Source organism: Mus caroli, chromosome 16 (genome assembly GCF_900094665.2).
Source record: "Mus caroli chromosome 16, CAROLI_EIJ_v1.1, whole genome shotgun sequence".
Taxonomy (NCBI): domain Eukaryota; kingdom Metazoa; phylum Chordata; class Mammalia; order Rodentia; family Muridae; genus Mus; species Mus caroli.
In genome coordinates, this window is record NC_034585.1 from 74,608,049 (window position 1) to 74,625,928 (window position 17,880).

The window sequence follows — 17,880 nt, forward strand, 5'->3', positions numbered from 1 at the left end:
TTGCTCTGTAGTACAGCTTTAGGTCAGGCATGGTGATTCCACCAGAGGTTCTTTTATCCTTCAGAAGATTTTTTGCTATCCTAGGTTTTTTATTATTCCAGTTGAATCTGCCAATTGCCCTTTCTAATTCGTTGAAGAATTGAGTTGGAATTTTGATGGGGATTGAGTTGAATTTGTAGATTGCTTTTGGCAAGATAGCCATTTTTACTATATTGATCCTGCCAATCTATGAGCATGGGAGATCTTTCCATCTTCTGAGGTTTCTTGTATGTTCATAGGCATCTCTTTCTTTAGGTTTGGGAAGTTTTCTTTTATAATTTTTTGAAGATATGTGCTGGTCCTTTGAGCTGAAAATCTTCATTCTCATCTACTCTTATTATCCGTAGGTTTGGTCTTCTCATTGTGTCCTGGATTTCCTGGATGTTTTGAGTTAGGATCTTTTTGCATTTTCTATTTTCTTTGATTGTTGTGCCAATGTTCTCTATGGAATCTTCTGCACCTGAGATTCTCTCTTCTATCTCTTATATTCTGTTGCTGATGGTTCCAGATTTCTTTCCTAGGGTTTCTATCTCCAGCGTTGCCTCACTTTGCGTTTTCTTTACTGTGTCTACTTCTCTTTTTAGGTCTTGGATGGTTGTATTTAATTCCATCACCTGTTTTGTCATGTTTTCCTGCAATTCTTTAAGGGATTTTTGTGCTTCCTCTTTAAGGTCTTGTACCTGTTTAGCAGTGTTCTCCTGTATTTCTTTAAGTGAGTTATTAAAGTCCCTTTTGATGTCTTCTACCATCATCCTGAGATATGCTTTTAAATCCGGGTCTAGCTTTTCGGGTTTGTTGGGGTTCCCTGGACTGGGCAAAGTGGGAGTGCTGAGTTCTGATGATGGTGAGTGGTCTTGGTTTCTGTTAGTAAGATTCTTATGTTTACCTTTCACCATCTGGTAATCTCTGGAGTTAGTTGTTATAGTTGTCTCTGGTTAGAGATTGTTCCTCTCGTGATTCTGTTAGCCTCTATCAGTAGACATTGGAGACTAGCTCTCTCCTCTGAGTTTCAGGAGTCAGAGCACTCTCTGCAGGCAAGCTCTGCTCTTACAGGGAAGGTGCACAGATATCTGGCCTTAGGACCTCCCTCCTGGCCGAAGATGAAGGCCCAAAACAGGACCTATCCCAGAAGCTGTGTTGCTTTGGCCTGTCACAGAAGCTGTTAGCTTCTGTATTCCACACTCTTACCTGTGCAGACCACTTTCAGAGGAGTCCCGCAACCAAGATGTCTCCAGCCAATGCTGAGGCAAACCCTCCAGCCCCAGGCAGACACCTATCCTCTGGCTGGGAAGGTGCCCGGATGTCTGGAGCCCAAAAAGGGGGCTGCCTCAGAAGCTCTGTGGCTCCTGCCTGTCCCAGAAGCTGTTAGCTTTTGTAGTCCACATTCTAACCTGTGCAGACTATTTTCAGAGAAGTTCCGGAACCAAGATGGCTCCCACAGATGCTGAGGCAAAGCCCTCTAGGGCCTCAGCTGACTTTAAGACTACAGCATTGGCAGTCTCCACTTTAGTGGCTGTCTGGGTTAAGGCAATAGCAGCTGTTGTCACCCCAGCAATGCCTGCAATGATGCCCACAATGATGGCAACTATAATACCAAAATCCCTCTCTTCCCAGTGTAGGGGTTGTAAGTGAGTCTGGGACATCAGAGTGACAGCATGAAAGTGAATGGTATTTACCACAGGCATACAAATGGCGGCGGGTTCCATCATCAGGATAGCCATTGCTGAATACCAGCAGGCTGTCAGGAGCCATTTCTCACTAAAGCAGTTGAGGACATTTCTGACAATTGAGGTATTAGTGACTAGAAAGAAAAAGAGAGGTCAGACACAGACTGGGCTGGCTTTCTAGGTAACCTGACTGCCAATGATCACATTCACAAGGTTAGCCCAAGTCCACATTTTGTCAGACCTACTTACATGGAAATATGTCTCATTAAAGAAATGGCCACCTTTAGGAGAGTAAAGGGGCATAAATCAAGACAATTAGAGGGGCCACATAAATCCTAATTGCTCATAATAGGGTCATGTAGGAATCTAATGGGATCCCTGTTAACATCAGGGATAATATTGGAAGCATCATGTGAGGTAAACTTCCACATGCCAAGTGTGAAGTTAGATGACAATATCCAGTCATCCCCAGTGAATTTTATACCTACTGCAGGCTGGCAGTGCTACCAAGGGATAGGAAGCACCATGAAACTGGACATTTTAGGGACCCTTGGACAGCAGGGCAAGCTCAAGCTTTTTTCTTTTTCTTTACAAAATACATCCTTCTTTTCTTCTTCTTCTTCTTCTTCTTCTTCTTCTTCTTCTTCTTCTTCTTCTTCTTCTTCTTCTTCTTCTTCTTCTTCTCTGTTCATTTGGGCTCAGTTCTTGTCTTTTTTTCACTAGATACCTGGATAAAAATGATAAATAATAACTGCCATAGCTTGAATATTTTACTGCCTTGAGATTCCTTCTGCCAAAAAAGACAAGTCTGATCACTCAAAGTTCAGAATTAGTCAGGAACATTGATAGAATACACCTACTTCATCTGCCAGAATATAGCCTTTTGGCCTTTAGCCCATCCCCTGGTAGATCCTTTATCACTCCTTTAAAAGTCATAACCTGAGCATCCTTCCTCATCTCACTGAGCCTTCTGGTCTTCCAAACTCACAGCAGAGTGGCTCATGAAACTATGCCTGTGACAGTTTTGAGACTTTCATCCCTTCTCCATCATCACAAAACCTGTTCCAAAGGCCCAGGTGATGGGGAAGAGGCTGGCTGATCACAACTCATCCTCATGAAGGAAGCAGAGACTGAACAGGAATTCAGGTCCTATTGAGACATCCCAAACCTTGCCCCAATGGATGATTCGCTTCCTCCACAAAATTTCTTCCACCAAAAAGTTTCACAGTTTTTCTAAGAAGTACCACTAGCTAGAGAAAAAAAATTTCAAACCCAGGAGTCTATGGGGGTAAATTTGTGATGAAATCACAATATCAAATGTGACTGTCTGGACCCTGACGTGTGTGTTAGCTTTGGTGAGCACCTTTCAGAACCTTCCTCGTCTAAAAGTATGAAGATATGGTACATCTCTTTCTATTTATGTTTTATTGTTATCTGATAATCAAATTCAGGATGTCAAATTTGTCTGGACATCACTTTGTGAAAGACATCACCCAGCTCAATGCTAAGTTACATTTTAAAACATCACTACTTCCACAAAATACCTTAGTTGAATTAAACATACTACTGTCTTCAATTTTGTACCTGGCATATCATTATGTTACACAGTTACATGAAGACAATTAGTGCCATGATATAAATTTTAGGAAAAAATATATCTCCTTTAGTCAACACCCTTCCTCTTTATCATAACATTAATGAAACTGATCATCATTCTGTGCATTTAGGTTCTCTTGTGTAACTGTAGTTTGGAAGAATCTAGGAAGCTAAAAAATGAACACATATGAGAAGCAAAGGGAAAAGAAAAAAGAAAAAAAAGCTACAAATGAATGCTCTGAAGTTGAGCTTGCTTCACAAGGGATACATTGCATTCTGCTTCTGCTATATTTGGATGGATGCAGCTCTTCATTTATACCCAATGGGGAAATAAAAGCCCTCTGCTTTCATACAACGAGGTAATGAACAGCACAAATAGTTCATATAATTTCTGGTTGTGCATCATCTACCCAATAACAATCCACATAACAAATGAAAATGTGATATTACTGTTTTTTGGAATGAATGTTTGTGGAGAGGTGATTATTTTCCCCTCTCATGCATTGTGTGAGGGTTTATTGCTTCATATGTCAAATTTGCTTATTTTAATATTCAGCAGTAATACCCCACATTGATTTCTGCTTACACAAATGTGTGTTCTGAATATCTTTTATTCCTCTTGCCTACTCCTGGTCTTTCTTTCATTTCAGTATATTTTAATATTCTATTCTATGCTTATGTAAAAGCATTACATCATTCAAATCCTTTTTTATTTTTTACATTAATTTTTTTAACATTAGAACATACTCATACCGCTACATTCCAATCAGACTTATGCTGAGATTGCTGTTTTACAGTGGGCATAACATTTCTAAAAGTAATTTAGTTTAAAAAACAAAAACAAAACTCTTTTCTCATTGACACTATTCATTTCTTTCTTAAAATAGCTAAAAGTAAACTATATTTTTTCCAGTAGAGTCTCTCTATCCACTTTGCCATCCTTCCCATTTATCAGAATCCAAAGCTTATCACCACCCATCTCTTTTGCTATCAAGGGTGACCACATATGGCTCTAATCCATGAGATGAGAATCCATTAACAAGTTATTTTCATTTCTAGGATACAACTGCTTACGCTGTTCATTACACTCACATTTGCAAGAATATTTCTTAATACATGGATTTCTTACAACTTCTAACAGTTACTATCAGGTCTTTGAATTATTCTGTTTTGTTTTGTTTTTGTAAGAATAAGATTTAATTTCATAAGCTCTTTCTATTTTTTTCAGTAAGTGTCAGTAATTTCAGCAATTTTCAGTAATTTTGTGTCAATATTTACAGTTTTAATTTATTGTCAATATAAATTAATTTTAAAATTATATAATTATGTGTACATACATATAATATATAATATATACATTAACTTTTCTAAATGTTCTAATACCCACACCTTTAAATAAGATGAATAAATTTTCACATAATTTCTTTGCAAGAATAAATGTAAGGATTGTGTATTTATTAATATCTTCTGTTCACTGAGACCTTGGGAAAAGATTAAAGAATGAATTATTATAATTATATATCTATAATTTATTTTTAAGAGGAAATGGGTGATAAACATTGAGGTATTAACATCTATTCAAGGGAGGAGTATGCAAAATCACCTACTCTGGGGAGTACACAGTGCAGAGCGGTTTCTTCATGGACTGTTGATTATGCAAAAGCACCCTTCTTGCAGAGTACTCAATATGTAGAATTATTTTCCCCAAGCAGCACACATGCACAAAATGATATAACAGTGTTAGCTCATTATGAAAGTGAATAGCAAACTTCAGTTACTAGGATCTTATTCATAATGCCTTCCCCTTGTATATAGCTTCAAAAATAATAAATATTGAACAGATATTGAAAGAACACTAGCATTTAAAAGTAACAAATTGTAAGACAGCAAAAACTGTTCAAAAGGATGTCCTTTCCAATGATTTTAAAGCCTTCAGATCAATAATTTTATGAAATAGTAACTTGAAAATTGGGAAAGTTACAATCCAAATTTACAATAGTGTATTTTATACTGGAAATTTGGAAGATAATATATATTAAATGGTACAAACATAAATGCATACATACAATGTGGATGCTAATAGATACTTAAGTTATCATGAATGTTGTAATCATCCATTAAGTATAACAAATACGTGTATGCACTATACACATTATATTAGCAGTGAAAAGCAGTTTATATACACATTTATAAAATATACATATATATGTATATTTATGTACATATATACATATTTACACACAAAAAAGAACGGCTATTTTGCTTCAAGAAACAGAACGAAATAACAAGGGCCTATTTTTAGGGTTACTAAGCTTAGAAATGCAAAGTAAGCTCTAATTTTTCCAAGCATACTCTCAATGTTTCTTAAGGTAATGTTCCATATTGCATCTTATAAACTAAGTGTACAAGGGCAAGCATGATGCTGCTCAGTCTTTAACACGGTTCATTTCCTTCAACGGAACTATTAATTCTGCCTTTAGGTATGAGTTCTTTTCCCTGTGTGTCTTATTGCCTGCTGCTTCATCAAAATTCAGTAAAATATACATTTAGATAATATTCATTGTCTGTGCCATAGGTAGGACTTAATCTAAGCTTTCAACTCATAAATGTGCCTTTATTATATTTATTGATAACCCACGATGTGTAAAAACAACAGCCTAGAAATAGTAAATTATAAGGTTAGTATACACACTGCAATAATTCACAAATAGCTGCAGCACAGACTTTAGAGATATCATTAAGAAGTTTGTAAACTTACTGGCTCTCACTCACAATTCTGAGATGAAAGAAATAATTGACAATTTATGTCAAGTACACAGATTTCTTCTTTGAAAGAACGGACCTGTTTATGAGGCCAGTTCTCATCAGGAGGTGGCCATTGTGGTCTACAGGACAGATGCAGTAAAGGAATAAGTGTTCCCTTGGTGAAATGAAAGAAGTATTGTATTTCTTCATTACTTGACCAAAGCTCAGCAGATAAAGTCAGTGAGAGGATAAAATTGATCCTGGACCACACTTTCCCTGTGGAATGAGAGGTTGAGTAATTCTATATCTTACTTTTCCACTATTACTAAAATCACTCTAGTTTAGCTTTCCAATTATGTTTCAGCCTTAGGGTGTTTTTTTTGTCTTCTAAAACTTAGGCCTTCTGGATACATCTGGAGAAAGTATTCCACATTGAAATAGATTGTTATAATTTTGGCAAAACCCAGACAACCTTTAACATGTGGGGAGGGTTTTCTCTTAAAAGACACAAAATTAACCGGGTTTGGTTTGTTTTAATAATGAATACCGATAGTGAGAAAACTGGATTTGTTCTGACTTATTTAAATGCGGGAGCACACTGATTGAAATCCATTGATTCAAAACGTTCATAGCAGCTAACTAGGCTTATATTGTATAATATGGGCAAGCTGAACCCCTATTTAGGCAGGAATGCAGCACAGGCAGTATAATATTTTAATGCGGTTTTCAGCAACATTGTGACATCACTTCATTGAAAGGGGCCCACTTCACTTCAGGGATCACTAGGAAATCATAGCATGCTACAGCATTGAGGAAGAATGTAGAAAAAGAAGCAAAATAACAGGAGCAGCTAAAGCAAATAACACAATTCCTCCTATTTGGGACGAACATTTTCTTTTTCTTTTTTTTTTTCTTCTAATTAAATTTTTTATTAGATATTTTCTTTATATACATTTCAATTTTCAAATGCTATCACGAAAGTTCCCTATACCCTCCCCCCGCCCTGCTCCCCTACCCACCCACTCCCGATTCTTGGCCCTGGCATTCCCCTGTACTGGGGCATATAAAGATTGCAAGACCAAGGGGACTCTTTTCCCAATGATGGCCAACTAGGCCATCTTCTGCTACATATGCAGCTAGAGACATGAGATCTGGGTGTACTGGTTAGTTCATATTGTTGTTCACCTACAGGGTTGCAGACACCTTCAGCTCCTTGAGTGTTTTCTCTAACTTCTCCATTGGGGGCCCAGTGTTCCATCCACAAGCTGATTTTGAGCATTCACTGCTGTATTTGCCAGGCACTGGCATAGCCTCATATGAGACAGCTATACCAGGGTCCCTTCATCAAAATCTTGCTGGAATATGTAATAGGGTCTGGGTTTGGTAGCTGATTATGGAATGGATCCCCCGGTGGGGTAGTCTCTGGATAATCCATCCTTTTGTCTTAGCTCCAAACTTTGTCTCTGTAACTCATTCCATGGGTATTTTGTTAGGTATTCTAAGGAGGAATGAAGTATCCACGTGTTGGTCTTCCTTCTTCTTGATTTTCTTTTGTTTTGCAAATTTTATCTTGGGTATTCTAAGTTTCTGGGCTAATATGCATTCATCTGTGAGTGCATATCTAGTGACTTCTTTTGTGATTGGGTTACCTCACTAAGGATGATATCCTCCAGATACATCCATTTGCCCAAGAATATCATAAATTCATTGTTTTTAATAGCTGAGTAGTACTCCATTGTGTAAATGTACTACATTTTCTGTATCCATTCTTGTGTTGTGGGACATCTGGGTTCTTTCTACCTTCTGGCTATTATAAATAAGGTTGCTATAAATATAGTGGAGCATGTGTTCTTATTGCCACTTGGAACTTCTGTGTATATGCCCAGGAGAGGTATTGCTGGATCTTCTGGTAATATTATGTCCAATTTTCTGAGGAACCTCCAGACTGACTTCCAGAGTGGTTGTACAAGCTTGTAATCCCACCAGCAATGGAAGAGTGTTCCTCTTTCTCCAGATCCTCGCCAGCTTCTGCTGTTACCTGAATTTTTGATCTTAGCCATTCTGACTGCTGTGAGGTGAAATCTTAAGGTTGCTTTGATTTGCATTTCCCTGATGATTAAGGATGTTGAACATTTTTTTTCAGGTGCTTCTCAGCCTTTCAGGATTCCTCAGTTGAGAATTCTTTGTTTACCTCTCTACCCCATTTTTTAATGGGCTTATTTGAATTTCTGGAGTCCAGTTTCTTGAGCTCTTTGTATATATTGGATCTTAGTCCCCTATCAGATTTAGGTATGGTAAAAATCCTTTTCCAATCTGTTGGTGGCCTTTTTGTCTTAGTGACTGTGTCTTTTGCCTTGCAGAAGCTTTGCAATTTTATGAGGTCCCATTTGTCAATTCTTGATCTTACAACACAAGCCATTAATGTTCTGTTTAGGAATTTTTCCCCTGTGCCCATATCTTTGAGGCTTTTCCCCACTTTCTCCTCTATTAATTTCAGTGTCTCTGGTTTTATGTGGTGGTCTTTGATCTACTTAGACTTGGGCTTTGTACAAGGAGATAAGAATGGATCCATTTTCCTTCTTCTACATGATAACAGCCAGTTGTGCCAGCAACATTTGTTGAAAACACTGTCCTTTTTCCACTGGATGGTTTTAGCTCCCTTGTCAAAGATCAAGTGACCATAGGTGTGTGCATTCATTTCTGGATCTTCAATTCTATTCCATTCATCTACCTGACTATCACTGTACCAGTACCATGCAGTTTTTATCACAATTGCTCTGTAGTAAAGTTTAATGTCAGGCATGGTGATTCCACCAGAGGTTCTTTTATTGTTGAGAATAATTTTTGCTATCCTAGGTTTTTTGTTATTCCAGATGAATTTGCAAATTGCCCTTTTTATTTACGTGAAGAATTGAGTTGGAATTTTGATGGGGATTGCATTGAATCTGTAGATTTCTTTCAGCAGGATATTCATTTTTACTATATTAATCCTGCAAATGCATGAGCATGGGAGATCTTTCCATCTTCTTAGATCTTCTTCAATTTCTTCCTTCAGAGACTTGAAGTTCTTATTATACAGATCTTTCACTGCCTTAGCTAGAGTCACACCAAGGTATTTTATATTATTTGCGAATATTAAGAAGGGTGTTGTTTCCCTAATTTCTTTCTCTGACTGTTTATCCTTTGTGTAGAGAAAGGCCATTGATTTGTTTTAGTTAATTTTATATCCATCTACTTCACTGAATCTGTTTATCAGGTTTAGCAGTTCTCTGGAGGAATTTTTGGGGTCACTTATATATACTATCCTATCATCTGCAAAAAGTGATATTTTGACTTTTTCCTTTCCAATTTGTATCCCCTTGATGTCCTTTTGTTGTCTGGCTAGAACTTCAAGTACGATATTGAATAGGTAGGGAGAAATTGCGCAGCCTTGTCTAGTTCCTGATTTTAGTTGGATTGCTTCGAGTTTCTCTCCATTTAGTTTGATGTTGGCTATTCGTTTGCTGTATATTGCTTTTATTGTGTTTAGGTATGGGCCTTGAATTCTTGATCTTTCCAACACTTTTATCATGAAGGGGTGTTGGATTTTGTCAAATGCTTTCTCAGCATCTAATGAGATGATCATGTGGTCTTTTGTTTTTGAGTTTGTTTATATAGTGATTTACCTTGATGGATTTCCATATATTAAACCATCCCTGAATCCTTGGGATGAAGCCTACTTGGTTATGATGGATGATCATTTTGATGTGTTCTTGAATTCGATTTGTGAGGATTTTATTGAGTATTTTTGCATTGATATTCATAAGGGAAATTGGTCTGAAGATCTTTGTTTGTTGGATCTTTGTGTGGTTTAGGTATCAGAATAATTGTGGCTTCATAGAAAGAACTGGGTAGAGTACCTTCTGTTTATATTTTGTGGGATAGTTTGAGAAGAGTTGGAATTAAATCTTCTTTGAAGGTCTGATAGAACTCAGCACTAAACCCATCTGGTCCTGGGCTTTTTTTGGCTGGGAGTTTATTGATGACTGCTTCTATTTCTTTAGGAGAAATAGGTATGTTCAGATTGTTAATCTGATCCTTATTTAACTTTGGTTCCTGGTATCTGTCTAGGAAGTTGTCCATTTTATCCAGGTTTTCTAGTTTTGCTGAGTATAGCCTTTTGTAGTAGGATCTGATGATGTTTTGGATTTCCTCAGGTTCTGTTGTTATGTCTCCTTTTTCTATTTTGATTTTGTTAATTAGGATACTGTCCCTGTGCCCTCTAGTTAGTCTGATTAAGGGTTTATCTATCTTGTTTCTTTTCTCAGAGAACCAGCTCCTGGCTTGGTTAATTCTTCGAATAGTTCTTCTTGTTTCCACTTGGTTAATTTTGCCCTGAGTTTGATTATTTCCTGCCATCTACTCCTCTTGGGTGAATTTACTTCCTTTAGTTCTAGAGCTTTTAGTGTGCTGTCAGGCTGCTAGTGTATGCTCTCTCTAGTTTCTTTTTGGAGGCACTCAGGGCTATGAGTTTTCCTCTTTGAAATGCTTTCATTGTATCCCATAGGTTTGGGTATCTTGTGGCTTCATTTTCATTAAACTATAAAATGTCTTTAATTTCTTTCTTTATTTCATCCTTGAACAAGGGATCATTGAGTACAGTTTTGTTCAGTTTCCGCGTGAATGTTGGCTTTCTATTATTTATGTTCTTATTGAAGATCAGCCTTAGTCCGTGGTGATCTGATAGGATGCATGGGATAATTTCAATATTTTTGTATCTGTGGAGGCCTGTTTTGAGACCAATTATATACTCAGTTTTTCAGGAGGTACCATGTGGCGCTAAGAAGAACATATATCATTTTGTTTTAGGATAAAATGTTCTGTACATATCTATTAAGTCCATTTGTTTCATAACTTTGGTTAGTGTACATGTGTCTCTGTTTAGTTTTTGTTTCCAGGATATGTGCATTGGTGTGAGTGGGGTGTTGAAGTCTCCCACTATTATTGTGTGAGGTACAATGTGTGCTTTGAGCTTAATAAAGTTTCTTTAATGAATATGGCTGCCCTTGTATTTGGAGCATAGATATTCAGAATTGAGAGTTCATCTTGGAAGATTTTACCTTTTATGAGTATGAAGTGCCCCTCCTTGTCTTTTTTGATAACTTTGGGTTGGAAGTCAATTTTATTTGATATTAGAATGGCTACTCCAGCTTGTTTCTTTGGAAGATTTGTTTGGAAAATTGTTTTCCAGCCTTTCACTCTGAGGTAGTATTTGTCCTTTTCCCTGAGGTGGGTTTCCTGTAAGCAGCAAAATGTTGCATCCTGTTTGTATAGCCAGTCTATGTCTTTTTATTGGAGAATTGAGTCCATTGATGTTAAGAAAAATGAAAGAAAAGTAATTGTTGCTTCCTATTATTTTTGTTGTTAAAGTTGGGATTCTGTTCTTGTGGCTGTCTTCTTTAAGGTTTGTTGAAGGATTACTTTCTTGCTGTTTCTAGGGTGTAGTTTCTGTCCTTGTGTTAGTGTTTTCCCTTTAATATCCTTTCAAGGGCTGGATTCATGGAAAGGTACTGTGTGAATTTGTTTTTATCATGGAATACTTTGGTTTCTCCATCTATGGTAATTGAGAGTTTTGCTGGGTATAGTAGCCTGGGCTGTCATTTGTGTTCTCTTAGGGTCTGCATAACATCTGTCCAGGATCTTTGGACTTTCATAGTCTCTGGTGAGAAGTCTGGTGTAATTCTAATAGGCCTGCCTTTATATGTTACTTGACCTTTTTCCCTTACTGCTTTTAATATTCTATCTTTATGTAGTGCACTTGTTGTTCTTATTATTATGTGCCAGGAGGAATTTCTTTTGTGGTCCAGTCTATTTGGAGTTCTGTAGGCTTTTTGTATGTTCATGAGCATCCATTTCTTTAGGTTTGGGAAGTTTTCTTTTATAATTTTGTTGAAAATATTTGCTGGCCCTTTAAGTTGAAAATCTTCATTCTCATCTACTCCTATTATCCGTTGGTTTGGTCTTCTTGTTGTGGCCTGGATTTCCTGAATGTTTTGAGTTAGGATCTTTTTGCATTTTTCATTTTCTTTGATTGTTGTGCCCATGTTCTCTATGGAATCTTCTGCACGTGAGATTCTCTCTTGCATCTCTTGTATTCTGTTGGTGATGCCCGCATCTATAGTTCCAGATTTCTTTTCTCTTGGTTTTCTGTCTCCAGCATTGTCTCATTTTGGGTTTTCTTTATTGTTTCTATTTCCCTTCTTAGGTCTTGGATGGTTTTGTTCAATTCCATCACCTGTTTGGTTGTGTTTTCGTTAAGGACTTCTACCTCTTTAGCAGTGTTCCCCTGTATTTCTTTAACTGAGTTATTAAAGCTCTTCTTGATGTCCTCTACCAGCATCATGAGATATGATTTTAAGTCCGAGTCTTGCTTTTTGGGTGTGTTGGGGTATCCAGGACTGGCTGAGGTGGGGGTGCTGGGTTCTGATGATGGTGAGTGGTCTTGGTTTCTGTTAGCAAGATTCTTATGTTTGCCTTTAGCCATCTGTTAATCTCTGAAGTTAGTTGTTATAGTTGTCTCTGGTTGGAGCTTGTTCCTCCTGTGATTCTGTTAGCCACTCTCAGCAGACCTGGATTTCTAGCTCTCTCCTAAGTCTCAGTGGTCAGAGTATTCTCTGCAGGCAAGCTCTCCTCTTGCAGGGAAGGTGTACAGATATCTGGTATTCAGACCTGCCTCCTGGCTAAAGATGAAGGCCTGAAACAGGGCCTGTCCCAGAAGATGTGTTGCCTCTGCAGTCTGCACACTCACCTGCACAGACTGGTCTCCGAGGGACATGGGACACAAGATGGCTCTCTCACCTGCTCTGGTAGTCAGAGTCCTCCTGGGCAGACACCTCTCCTCTGGTGGGGAAGGTGCCAGGATATCTAGAGCCCGAATCGGGGTCTGTCCCAGAAGCTGTGTCGCTTCTGCCTGTCCCAGAAGCTATATTGTTTCTGCAGTCTGCTAGCACACCCTTCACAGCCTGTGAGCTGAACTGCGCAGACTGGTTTCTGAGGGACCCAGGACCCAAGATAGCTCCCTCACCTGCTCTGAAAGAAACCTCCGGGGCAGACAAGTCTCTTCCAACAGGAAAGTGCCTGGATGTCTGGAGCCTGAAATGGGATCTGTCCCAGAAGCTGTGTTGCTTCTGCCTGTCCCAGAAGCTGTGTTGCTTCTGTAGTCCTGGGGCGAACATTTTCAAGGACTCCATTATTATGGCTAACACAGGGCCCCCAATGGAGGGGCTAGAGAAAGTACCCAAGGATCTAAAGGGGTCTGCAACCCTATAGGTGGAACGACAATATGAACTAATCAGTACCTCCCCAGAGCTCATGTTTCTAGGTGCATATGTATCAGAAGATGGCCTAGTCAGCCCTTTGGTTTTGCAAACTTTATATGCCTCAGTACAGGGGAATGCCAGGGCCAAGAAGTGGGAGTGGGGGGGTGGGATGGGGTATGGGAGGACTTTTGGGATAGCATTGGAAATGTAAATGAAGAAAATACCTAATTTTAAAAAATAAATTAAAAAAAATGATCATTGAGTGAGCAAGGTTAGAGAGTGAAGTGTATATAGGGAGGTCACAATGAAGCTAACATGAGACCTGCTAGGTCATTGTACTAGCGTAAATCTACTTTTTTTTTTTGCTAAAGGAACATAGTTTTTAAAAAGTGAATACATAAATAGATGATTTCTCAAACCTCATCAAAGAAACTACTTTCCCGGTAGATTTTAATTAACATAAAGAGCTACAACTGAAAAGTATGCAGAGAATGAAATACTTTGGAGCACTAGGTCCTAAAAGGGATGTCTATCAAATCCCTCTCTTCAAGTTTCAGAGATCTATTGTGAAGACAAGGTGGGAAACAAGATCAAGAGGTGGTGATGACTTAAAGAAAACACTATGATACAGATACATTAAGATGGATATAGATATAACCTTAGATTTAGATAGCATGCACAAGACCTATAGTTTTAAACCAGACAGAATCACAACACTGAGAAGGGGAAGTACACACAAAGACCCCTTTTTAACCAAGATCTGTTCCTCCTGGGAAACAGAAAATATCCAACATGCTCCAAGGAAGGCAAAAGGCCCAGGAGTGATTGGCCAATACAAAACAGACTCCATGCTTTTGGTTTTTTGTTATTAAGCCTTTATTATTTGCTTTGTATTGGCATTTTTATATTTCTGTGCTATTTATGGTAGTTTGTGTATTTTATTTTATTTTATTTTATTTTATTTTATTTTTGTTTTACTTTTTAGAGTCAGGAAGAAAAATAACATGAACTTGTATAGAAAAGGATATGGAGAGGATCATGTGAATTTTGGGGGAAGTTAGGATAGTTCAAAATATGATAGGATTTGTTGGCTGAAAATAGTTATTAAAAATAATTAATTCTAAAATTAATTAACAATAAAATAAAATATGCAATATACAGATTCAGAACTATGTTTCATTATGTGCATATATGTATGTGTTTATTCTCCATTTATACTCATGGATTTATTGGAGAAATAAAGACATAGTAAGCAAATATATTTCCACATCAAGAAAAGTAGGGAAAATACCTCATTTTATAAATCCAATGGTTAAAATTATAGCACATTTAAAAAAAAATATTAAGCAGCACACAATAACAATAAATACCCACATGCTTATTTCAGTAATATAAGTATAGTTAAAAATATAGAAATAATTTGGTAAAATTAGTTATCTTTTCCAGTTACATATTCATAGGCTTTTAGAACTGGTTTCTGGGAAGAAATGTGGAATAGTTTAGAACTCTGAGCTAAAAATGTCCTGACATTAAAGAAGCACTGATTAATAGTCCATTCAAGTGGGTGCTTCAAATACAGTAATCTTGAGAGAAACATGTGCCATGGAAGCCCAGATCATGCAGCTTCATAGAGGAGTAGGGGATGTATCAGAGACAGGACAGGGGTGATTTATGTGACAATTCGTCCATTAATCTAGCTTCATCCTGTCTGGCACCTGAGCACTGGAGTAAAATTGAATTTAAAGATAATGGATCAATTTGCTTGACGGAGAACCTCAAGGCAGAAGGAAAGCATTCAGCCTGATGCTGAGAAAGCAGCTGTGATTGCCACACAGATCAGAACCAGTAAAGAGAAAATTTCATACAGTACTAGGATAATAGGAAAAGTGTCCTGAGGGCAAAACTTCACACTAATGCAGGCAAACAGAAAATGTTTTAGTATCCTAGGATACCACTTGGCTTGCACTATACGCAAACTCTTCACCACCAACAGTAATGTACTGGAGACTTGACTGCAATATTGTGCTCATGAACTCCACCCCAAACACATCCTGTAACTACCTGCTATCAAGAAAAGTCAACCATTAGAATCTAACTGAATGCACATTCTTCTCTGAATAATGACTAACTTTCTACACTCCAATCACCAGCAAATGGAACTGGTCATACTCAAACATATTCTCATTATACCCAGGTATAACATAAGGAGAGGCAAAAGAAACTTGAATGACTTTGATGCTTTTAGATTAAATAAATAAAAAAAAACCTGTCTTTGACTATACTAATAAAGATTATTTCTTATGTCATGCTCATTCATAATTTGACAAGTGATCTTAATCAGTGGAACCCATTCCCATAAAGGTGCTGCCTTCTTTAGCCTCAGTGGGAGAGGATGTACCGAGTCCTGCAGTGTCCTGATGTGATAGAGTAAGGTGATACCCAGGGAGGCTCTTCAGAGGGGAAGGAAAGGGAGAGATGGAAGTAGAGGGTATGTGAGGGGTGACTGTGAAGAAAGGGGACTGAGATTGGGATGTAAAGTGAATAAATAAATAAACTAATGAAAAAAATTACAAAAATAGTCAGATACATTATGGAAAGAGACATGCATAGTGTCCAACACTTATGTAATCCATATCTATTTGTCAAAACAGAAAACCGCTGGAGCTGTGATCTTACTAATGAAACCCCTCTCTCCATTGGAGCACATAAGGGGAACTTCAGTCATCATCAGGACATTGAAGGCCCTCACTCAGGTAGCCCACTATCAACTTTAACAGTGTGTTTCTTTCCTTTCCGTACTATTTCCTATACTTATGCAAATAAGGTTTCCTTGATACTTTAAGAAATTTGTTTGAGCCTTTATTTTAATGTGACCAGGAAGAAACCTGAGACTACACTTGGACTACTGTTGACAATTTCTTGGAAGCTCCATGTTACAAGGTTATAAATTCTTTTTTTAGTGGATATTTCATGTATTTACATTTCAAATGTTATCCCCTTTTCTTGTTTCCCCTCTGGAACCCTTCTCCCATCCCCCCTTCCCCTGCTTCTATGAGTGGGCTCCCCCACCCAATCTAACACTACCACCTCCCTGCCCTGGCATTCAACTACACTAGGGAATTAGCCTTCACAGAACCAAGGGCCTCTCCTCCCATTGATGCCTAATATGCCATCCTCTGTTTGGTGGTTTATTCCCTGTTATCTTATCAGCTACAAAGATTAATGTTCTGTGCTTGATACCTGGTATATTTTGTGGATGTACAAACTGACTTCTATGCATTGTCCTCTGAATCCTACACACAACCAAGGAATATACATAACCACATCCTAACTACTGAAGGTAAAGTGTTATCTAAGTATGTTAAACCTTTAACTCACTATCCTGAGCATTAATGCCTTAGAAAAGAAACTCTCTCTTCTCCTCCCCTCTCTCCCTCCCTCTATCCTTCTCTCTCCCTCCATCTTTCTCTTTCCCTCCCTCCTTCTCTCTCTCTCCTCTCTCTCTTTCTCTCTCTCTCTCCTCTTTCTCTTTCTCTCTCTCTCTTTCTCTCTCTCTCTCTCTCATTTACACATCTCATAGCAGCCATGTTTATACTTTTTCAGTGGTGAAAAAAAGTTCTTAGAAAGATGTATTAATTTGGGTTTTATTGCTGTGAAGAGACACCAAGACCATGGACACTCTTAGAAAGATAAACATTTAATTGATGCTGGCTTACCATTAAAAAGGTTTGGTCTATTAGCCTCATGGCAGGGAGCATGAAGGCTGCTGGCAGAGTGGTGCAGAAGGAGCTGAGAGTTCTGAATCTTGACCTATAGGCATCTTACAAACAAGAGTACACGAGGACTCGCTTGAGCTTTTTCAGACACCAAAGTCTACTGACCTGTGATTTACCTCATTCAACAAAACCACGTCAACTATAACAATACTACAGGACCTAATAGTGCCACTCCCATAGGACCTAGCATTCAAACATGAATATATGGAGATCTTTCCTATTCAAACCACTTTAGTCAAAAATTTTGACACTACATAGTCATATTTATTTAGACATTGTATATTGCTCATAATAAAAATAGTGCAATGATTCAAAAATGTCTCAAAGAAATCATATTGAATGAACAAGCAGAGAAAATATGCTGTAGTATATATATATATATATATATATATATATGTTATTGCTAATATGTTTTCCAAATTTAATATTCCTAGAAATTGCCTAATTTGTAAGATAAGAAGGAATCACTAGAAAAGATAGCAACAAAGATGTCCCTTTATGGTAAGGAAATAAATTATACATTGACCTTAGTCACAGTTGAGTGTTAATTTATGAGATAACTAAAATATCATGCCCATATACCTGAATATATACCACATAAACAAACAAAACTAAGCCTATTTCAAACCTATTAGAATTTGATTTAAGGCATATAACCTAGTTAATTTTATAATATTAAGCACTGATTGCAAAAAAAAAAAAAAAGTACTGCTTTAGATAAAGAATCAAAGACAGATGCATGGATCGATAAATGGATGG